The 9,436-nt window shown below is 43.5% G+C and overlaps 1 non-coding gene across 1 annotated transcript; it reads left to right on the top strand.

Moving 5' to 3' along the window:
• Positions 1-1,038: 1,038 nt before the first annotated feature.
• Positions 1,039-1,121, top strand: trnas-aga (transfer RNA serine (anticodon AGA)). The gene has a single exon. It is a non-coding gene; the product is annotated as a tRNA-Ser (tRNA).
• Positions 1,122-9,436: the final 8,315 nt, after the last annotated feature.

Here is a 9,436-nt window from a genome sequence, read left to right as displayed (position 1 = left end):
TTTGTAAATCTTCGATGACAATTTGAAAAAAATCGGCACGAAAATGTTCAGACAGGGTGTTTTATTTACACCAAATACGATAGTATCTATCGCCTTGTCTTGTTATTTACTTGTGAGGATTCGGTACTCTCAGCACCGTGGCCCGGATCGTATTCCCGCTCATGGAATGGTTGTATTGTTCAGCAAACATATCGGTGTACCAGTACTTCTGCCGATTTTCCGATGCTGGCAGGTCATTGGTTTTGTGCAAAACATTATGAAGGTTAACATAAAACAAATAGCTGCAGGTGCTGGAAATCTGAGCCAAAAACGAAAATTGTTTGTGCAGCGAAGCATGACTGGCAACAGAAACGTCGACTCTCCTGCTCCTCGGATGCAGCCTGACCTGCTGTGCTTTTCCAGGCATCACTCTGATCTAAAGTCAGGTTTCCAGCATCTGCAGTCCTCACTTTTGCCTAGTTTCTTCAGTGTCTCTGGTTCCCAATTCAAGAAGTCCATCTCTAGCGGTTTCATGTTTGTACCTCCGTGCTGAGGAGTTGAAGAGTGAAGAAAAGTAACTCACCTCCTCCATCTCTGGGGTAATTAGGGACTGAAAATGAATCGTGTCACATTGAAATATATCTACATGCGAATTAATCTCTGTCTTTTATTGGGAACCATCTCTTTCATTGTAACCATCAGGAAAGATCATTTCGTTCGCCAGAAAAAGAAATGAATATGTTACTAAACTTTGTTTGCTTCAGGTCCGAGAATACTCAGATCAATAGCTCCCTTGCTTACTTCTGCTGGTCATGTTCGCAAAGAGATATGGCAAATTGCCAAGTGTGATTTTCCTTTCAATAAATAATTTTGACTCAGTTTGCCTGCAAATATCTTTTCCTACCTTTGTGCTTTTCTTCTTTTACATTGGTGTCTCGCAGCTTACAAATGACAGCAAAGGTATGAAAGGAGATGGGAGCATTTCGCTCATCAAGTCAACGGTAGCTTTCAATGAGATCACGGCTGATTTGGTCAATGCTCAACGCACCAGAGCCATCTGTAGTCATGGCCGAGTGGTTTAAGGCGATGGATTAGAAATCCATTGGGGTTTCCCCAGGTAGGTTCGAATCCTGCTGACTACGTTATGAATGCTTTCCTGCTGGTACAATTTTCGCTCAAAGTTCAGAAAAACTATTTTGTGAACCAGGCCGGTAATTTGATTAGACTTGGGAAACTCGAGTTCTACATCAGAAATGTTCCATATTTAAAACATTATCTCTGTTTCTCTTTCCAGATACACTGCTCGACACATCGGGTTTCTGCAGCTGTTATTGAACATCCTGAGCAGAAGTGCTGCTTTTCATTAGATGCCTTTAATCCCTGTCCACTGTTCTCTGACTCGGGTCAGTGGCAACACTTCCTCCTGCTCGTCAAAGTGCTCATTCCCCACCGCTCCCTCTCCCATCATTAGAAACAACCGCAGGAAATCGCCACTTAACCATCTTTGTTCCAAAGTGAAACTCATCAGCCTCGGGAATCTCTCCACCAAACGGGACTTCTCATCCCTGGACATGGTGCAAGCCAGAGGATTGTGAAGAGATACTGTGAAAATATTGTCAGTTGGCAGTTGAAAAAATGTTTAGGACGCAAACCATTTAGGCTCCAGCTTTGTAAATCTTGAGAAACTCTTTGGGAAATGGAATCAGAGGAGAATGAAGAAGTGTGAACTGTCGGACCGAGTAGAGGACGGGACATTGACTCTGATGTTCTCGGGACAGGAACTGATTTGAGACATTGAAATCATTCTCTCTCACGTACGTGAGGAATGCAAACTTCATCTGGACTCTGGGACAATGAAAAACTCTGGAACACTCAAGACAATGATGTGTTTCTGTTCGCCGAGCTGGAAGGTTTTGTTGGAAATGTCCCCTGTCTAGGTGGCATCCTCAGTGCTTGGGAGCCTCCTGTGAAGCGCTTCTGTGTTGTTTCCTGCGTCATTTATAGTGGCCTGTCCTTGCCGCTTCCTGTTGACAGTTTCAGCTCTCCGCTGCAGTGGCTGGTATATTGGGTCCAAGTCGATGTGGTTGTTGATGGAGTTTGTGGATGACTGCCATGCTTCTGGGAATTCCCTGGCTGTTCTTTGTTTGGCTTGCCCTATAATAGTAGTGTTGTCCCACTCGAATTCATGTTGCTTGTCGTCTGTGTGTGTGGCGATTACGCATAGTTGGTCGCTTCATTTCGTGGCTCGTTGGTGTTCCTGGATGCGGATCGTTAGCTGTCTTCCTGTTTGTCCTATATAGTGTTTTGTGCAGTCCTTGCATGGGATTTTGTATACTACATTAGTTTTTCTCATGTTGGGTATCGGTTCCATAGTTCTGGTAAGCTGTTGTCTGAGTGTGGCTGTTGGTTTGTGTGCTGTTAAGAGTCCTAGTGGTCGCAGTATTCTGGCTGTCAGTTCGGAGATGTTCTTGATGTGTGGTAGTGTGGCTAGTCCTTTGGGTTGTGGCATGTCCTCATTCCGTGGTCTATCCCTTAGGCATCTGTTGATAAAATTGCGAGGATATCCGTTTTCGGCGAATACCTTGTATAGGTGTTCCTCTTCCTCTTTTTGCAGTTCTGGTGTGCTGCAGTGTGTTGTGCCCCTTTTGAATTGTGTCTTGATTCAACTTCGTTTGTGTATGTTGGGGTGGTTGCTCTCATAATTCAGGACTTGGTCTGTGTGTGTGGCTTTCTTCTGTACCTTTGTGGTGAATTCTCCGTTAGTTGTTCTCTGTACCATCACGATTAGGAATGGGAGTTGGTTGCCCTATTCTTCCTCTCTGGTGAATCGGATTCCTGTGAGTGTGGAGTTGATGATCCTGTGTGTTTTCTCTATTTCCGTGTTTTTAATGATTACAAAGGTGTCATCCACGTATCTGAACCAGTGTTTGGGTTGAATTTGCGGTAAGACTGCTCTGACCTTTGCTTTACTGCTTCTGCTATGAGTCCCGAGATCGGTGAGCCCATGGGTGTTCCGTTGATTTGTTCGTATATCTGGTTGTTGAATGTGAAGTGTGTTGTGAGGCACAAGTCCCAAGATTTAGGAAGATTAGGTAAGATTTAGGAAGCGTAGAATGGGGTAGGAAACTGCAGGGGGTGAGCACATTAAAATGTGGAGCTTATTCAAGGAAAAGCTCCTGTGTGTCCAAGATAAGTATGGACCTGTCAGGCAGGGAGGAAGATATAGAACGCATGAGCCGTGGTTTACTAAGGAAGTGGAATCCCTGGTCAAGAAGAACAAGAAGTCTTATGTTAGGACAAAATGTGAAAACTCAGTTAGAGCTCTCGAGGGTTCCAACGATATCAGGAAAGATCTAAACAGAGAGCTGAGAAGAGCCAGGAGGAGACATGAGAAGTTGTTGGCAGATAGGATCAGGGTTAACCCTAAGGTTTTCCATAGGTATGTCAGGATTAAAAGAATGACGAGAGTTAAATTTGGGACAATCAAGGATAATAATGGGAAGTTGTGTGTGGAGTCAGAGGAGATTGGGGAAGCGCTAAATAAATATTTTTCGACAGTGTTCGCTATAGAAAATTAAAATGTTGGCGAGGAAGATAATGAGATACTTGCGTCCAGAGTACGAGAGATTGAGGTTCACAAGGAGTAGGTGATAGAAATACTGCAGAGTGTGACAACAGACAAGTCCCCTGGTCTGGATGGGATCTGTCCTAGTATCCTCTGGGAAGCAAGGGAAGAGATTGATGAGCCTTTGGCGTCGATCGTCAAATCAACGTTGTCTACAGGAATAGTTCCTGTGGAATGGAGCATAGCATACGTTGTTCCCGTGTTCAAAAAGTGGCGTAGAGACAACCCTGTTAATTACAGACCAGTGAGTCTCACTGCAGTTGTTGGTAACGTGTTGGAAAAGGTTATTATAGATAGGATTTAGGACCATCTAGAAAAGAATAATCTGATCAGGGACAGTCAGCACGGTTTTGTGATGGGTATGCCTTGCCTAACGAATCGTATTGATTTTTTTGACAAAGTGACCAAACAGGGAGATGACAGTAAACCGGTTGATGTGATGTATATGGGTTTCAGAAAGTTGTTCGATACGTTTCCCCACAATAGGCTATTATACAAAATGCGGTGGACTGGAATTGTGGGAGAGATTGCAGCTTTGATCAGTAATTGGCTTGCCAATAGAAAACAGTGTTGTAGTTAATGGAATATGTTCTTCTTGGTGTCCAGGTACTGGCGGCATACCACAAGGGTCGGTGTTAGGTCCACTGCTGTTACATGAGATCTAACCTTGCCAATCAGTCTCCCATGGGGAACATTGTTGAACGCCTTACTGAAGTCCATATAGATCACATTTACTGCTCTGCCCTCATCAATCCTCTTTGTTACTTCTTCAAAAAACTCAATCAAATTTGTGAGACATGATTTCCCACGCACAAAGCCATGTTAACTGTCCCGAATCAGTCCTTGTCTTTCCAAATACATGTACATTCTGTTCCTCAGGATTCCCGCCAACAATTGGAGTATTCTTGACAGATGCAGTTTCATGTCGGGAATGCGAGATCATATACTTTGTTGGGAAGAATCAAAAGACACGCTACTATTAAAATCGATAGAAACGCAAACGATGTGCAGAAAATTAAAGAGATGGTTTCCAAGAAAATAGGAAAATTAAGTCACCAGTAGAGTAATCAATTACCAAGATATCCCTCGTGATGTTTTATGGGACATGTGGGATTTTTTTGATTATGGTTCTCCAAACGTTTTTATAATGGAACCGAGAGTTTTAGATGGGAAGTTAACATCACGCATGACTATTGCCATTTTTGTTACTCACACACAATATTTTTTCCTTGTACGATTTATTTCGCTTTGTGGTTTCTGCAAGTGGGCTTGTAAACTACACATGCTTGTGAGTTCATTCCTCACTGTTCCTCAACTCCAGCCAAACAGACTTTACATCCTTATTTCCTGAATCAAGGTAATCGCTAACCATTGCATAAATGTCATTAAAACTTCGGTATTTCACAGGCCTCTGTATATCATCTTACAATATTAATTAATCCTTTACTGTATTGCAGTTGCGCATAAGAAGAGAAAAATAGAATCGAGAATGGTGGACCTCCGCTTCACACACCCGTTATTGAAGCGAAAATGCAGATTACTGCCCATAATACGATCGTGGAAGCATGTGCTGAACCCTCAGGAAACACAGAATAAGTGCAGTGTCACAGGGCATGTCAGGGACAGCACCAGAAAGACAACAGAAATGCTGCTATGAACTCCTATTTTGGATGTATTTCTCAATGAGCAATAGAGTGTTACATGTGTTCCATCAGGGGTTACCTCACACAAAGAAGTAACCAGTGCTGCAGACGGTCATATCATCCGAGTTCCAAGCCCTGGAATCAGAGACATTCAATATTCTGTGCATAACTGCAAGGAACAGCTGTCCGAGGCGTTTACAGTCCAGGTGAAATTACGAATGCAGCTCTCTAGTTGTCAGCCTCTTTCTCCTATGTCGTGTTTCGTGCAGTCCCTGCATGGAATCTCGTCAACCACGTTTGACCTGCACATGATGCGGATTGGGCCTTGTTTTCTCGTGAGTTGTTGTCTGAATGAGGCTCTCGGTTTCTGTGCTGTCATAAGTCCGAGTGTTCAGAAGAGTCTGGATATCGTTTTCCAGAATTTGTTTTTCATACAGGGAAGCATGATTTAAAAATTACATCAAAGCATATCCTCGCTGCGAACTTTGTGTGCCATGCATCTGCGAATGAAGCTGTATGGATATTGGTTCTTGGCAAAGAATTTGTGTGGGCGTCAGTCCAGCAGTCCCTAGTAGCAATACGTACAGACAGCAATGGCCACACTTTCGACTAGAATAGCACAACAATAATAGGACAGAGCAAGCAGAATACAGCCAGACAATTCGTGGAAGCAGGAATCCATGATTCCATCCGTTGGACCCAATCTGCAATCGCAACAAGCGGAAGCAGCGGGAATGAAATCAAATGAATTCGTACCAAAACATGATAGCAGCGCTTCACAGGAGCCTCTGCAGCGCTGAGAATGTCACCCAGACAGGCGAGGAAAAGTCTGCAAACCATCTTCCTGGCGTCACCGAATCTTTCAACAAGAACTCTAGAAGCATCCGATCTTCACATCCTTCTGCTCCAAAACACGCCGCTTTTCCACAACAGAGAATTGCACGCTCAACTACCGCATGTAAGATGAGGATACCAGCTCCTACACTGCCAAGGGCGGTAGTAAGAGCGAGGGAAACAGCTGCCACTGCCATTCGACAGCTGCACACGCTCTCTTTGAAAGGTACATTTTCGTATGAATGACTGGGCAGCAGGTGAGTTGTTCACAGTTTTCCCTGAAAGTGAGTGGACGTCGTTATTTCATCGCTGTTGTGAAGCCAGATCCTGCACTGAATCTGCTCGCTCGTTTTTTGTTATTGTGGCTAAAAGGTGGGCAATCGCAACGTGAAACTTTGTTATATTTCTCTCATTTCCTTCATTACTGTCCTGGTGAGGGAAGCTGGAGATTAGCTCGCTCGATCACATGGAGGCACCAGCGCATTGTTGAGCTAATTTAATCGAGAATATAATTGGTAATATTCACTTTGCATGGTACATTTTTCTGTTTTGTGTTATGTTACTTGTGCACTTTCTGTTACTTGAAAATGCACTAAATCTCCAGAATGTCGGGAAGCTCCGTTTGGAATTGCTTCGGTGCTATTTGTGTGAGCAGTTCTTGACATACACGTCTCACACTACCTCACAGACAGAAGTCATGATTTTGTGTGTCTGATAATGGCTCTGCCTTTTGAGTTTTGCATCTGGTCGACGTTAAGAGCTGTCAGCTTTTGGATTCACCGGAGAGTTGAGGGTCAAACACGATTTGTGAGTTTTTTTTTAGTCAACGAAATCATTTGATGGAGAACTTGGGAATGTATCATTGTCTGTAAATGTCTGGAAAACTTTCCTCTCTGTGTCATCTCAAAACATTACGCCTCATGAAAAAATAAAATTCAAACACGCTGACTTAGTAACAAACAGCATGGGTTTTTGCAAGTGGTCTATTCAAACTGTTGTCAAGTACTGGAGTGTCACAGAATTGCCGAGCACGGAAGCAAACCTTCCTATCCAACTTGCACCTGCTGAAGAGATGACCGTAACTAATCTAAACATATTTGCAAATATTTGCCCCTTATCTCTCCAAAAACTTCCTGTCTGCATACCCATTTAGATGGCTTTGAAGTGCACCAAACACTGCCACTATATGTGGCAATTTATTCCACACGCACAAAAATGCCTGTATTAAAAACAAGTGTCGCTCACATCCATTTCAAATTGTACTGCTCTCACATTAAACCTATGCTATCTCGCTTTAAATTCACGTGCCTTCTGAAAAAGTGAAGATTGACTATGTTCTCTGTTCGTCTACCTCATGATTTTATAAACTTTTCCAAGGACATCCCTCAGGCCTGAAGCTCCGGGGAAAATTGTCGAAGAATATTCAGCTTCTCACTAATATCCACACCGTGCAAACCTTTCAAATCGTTGTAAATATATATTTTTTTTATTATGCGAAGGTATTAATAGAAAGCGCTAGAGGAAATTGCCTGAAGTGAAGCGATGCTGAAACATTAGTCTTGACCGGTTTGCCGCTTAGTTATTGTCAGGGAGCGTCGCTGAGAGGTTTAATGTAGGTAAAAACAATGAATGCAGATGCTGGGGACCAGATTCTGGATTAGTGGTGCTGAAGGGCACAGCAGTTCAGGCAGCATCCGAAGAGCAGTAAAATCGATGTTTCGGGCAAAACCCTGTATTCCTGATGAAGGTCTTTTGACCAAAACGTCGATTTTTCTGCTCCTCGAATGCTGCCTGAACTGCTGTGCTCTTCCAACACCATTAATCCAGAGAGGTTTAATTTGCTGGGTTTAGGTTCCAGTCTCTATTGCATCGTGGGTTTGAAACCCAACTTTGCAATCGAACAAATGCAGGCAGCTTTTTATGACAGAACTGCACATGTCCTGATATTGTTTTATGGGTGTGTTTGTTACTCCACGGGCCTCTCACCCTCTCTTGCGGTAAAGACGGGAACATGAGCAACTGATTCTTAAAATAATGAGAACTACTGCTGTCCACATCCTCTCGAGCACTGTGGGTTTGGATGTATACACGAACAACTTTGCTGCCAGTTTCTGTGTCTCAAATGGTTAGAGCATTTGGCTGAAATGTAGGTTGTCCTCGCCCAAAAAGAGCACAGAGCCTCAAATATGTCACATCAAGTATTGAGACCGACCATGTACTGACAATACAACCACGAGAACTCATCCATGGTTGACCCTGAGTCCGCAGTGAGTGAGACGGTCACGTGCAGCAGAATGTGACCCCACTCTCTACAAACAGAAAGGGGCCACGGCAGCTTCAATCAGCGGCTTCCTGCCCAGCCCTGGGACACAGCTCATGGAAACTCCTTCCTCAGGGACGGCTGTTACCGTGTGAAAGCGTAAAAAATTCCAATTCAAATTGGAAATGGCTTCAGAAGATTGTTCCTGTTTTTAAAACATTTTATAATCAGAATTCCTGTCTCGAATATTAGAAGTGGTAAACCTTGTAGGCAGCTAAAACAAAGAAAGTGTTGATTGTGCGGACTCTGTCTCTTCCCTACAATTCCCTACATGAGATTCCCTACACTCTGATCAGAAATGATTTGGTTTCCTGAGGTATTTTCCCGATTGATTTGCAGTCTGCCAGAGTGTCTGGCAATCACTTTGGCGACCTAAGGATCAGGGTCAAAATATGAAAATATTAACACAGAATCGTAAATCCCGGGGCAAATCCTAAATGGATTGTAATGGTCTGAAGGAATAAATCTGAGAAGTGAAAGACTTGAATAATGTTATTTGCAATGGGGAGGAATGAACTAGATTTTTGAAAATTGCCGTGTCAGCTGAATTAAACTCAGTGTGAAATGATAAACTAACCAACGCCATCCTGTCCTGGCTCACTCAGTCGGTAGAGCTTGAGACCTTTCATCTCAATGGTGTGGGGTCGATACCCACGCTGGGCGCTGTTGTTTCTTAATAGGTTTGCCCCTCTCCATTAATGTTGCAAGAGCGAATTCGCTCGCTGAGGCAGGTTTTGTTGACACATTTTTTCCACCGTTTTTGATAATCTCATGGTTTCTGAGTGAAAACTGTCTCCACTGTACTGCAGGTGCAAGAGACAAGGTTATCAGTTCAGCCGAATATGCTATAAACGATGTCCCTTCCAAAACGTGAGGTTCCATTCCAACCGTGCCCCAACCAAAGTGTCCAGAGACGTCGAATGCAAATGGGCATTGCTGGGGGGACTGATAGTGACAGCTGCATGTCAAATGGTGCTGAAATAGAATTAACTGATTGAGAATGCTCCAATGGAAACCGAATGGAACTCTCCCTGA

This window comes from Chiloscyllium plagiosum, unplaced genomic scaffold (assembly GCF_037043375.1).
Source record: "Chiloscyllium plagiosum isolate Xiang-an unplaced genomic scaffold, Cpla_swu_hap1 HiC_scaffold_51, whole genome shotgun sequence".
Classification (NCBI taxonomy): domain Eukaryota; kingdom Metazoa; phylum Chordata; class Chondrichthyes; order Orectolobiformes; family Hemiscylliidae; genus Chiloscyllium; species Chiloscyllium plagiosum.
The sequence above is the reverse complement of the archived record's forward strand: the minus strand, read 5'-3'. Positions and strand labels throughout refer to the sequence as shown.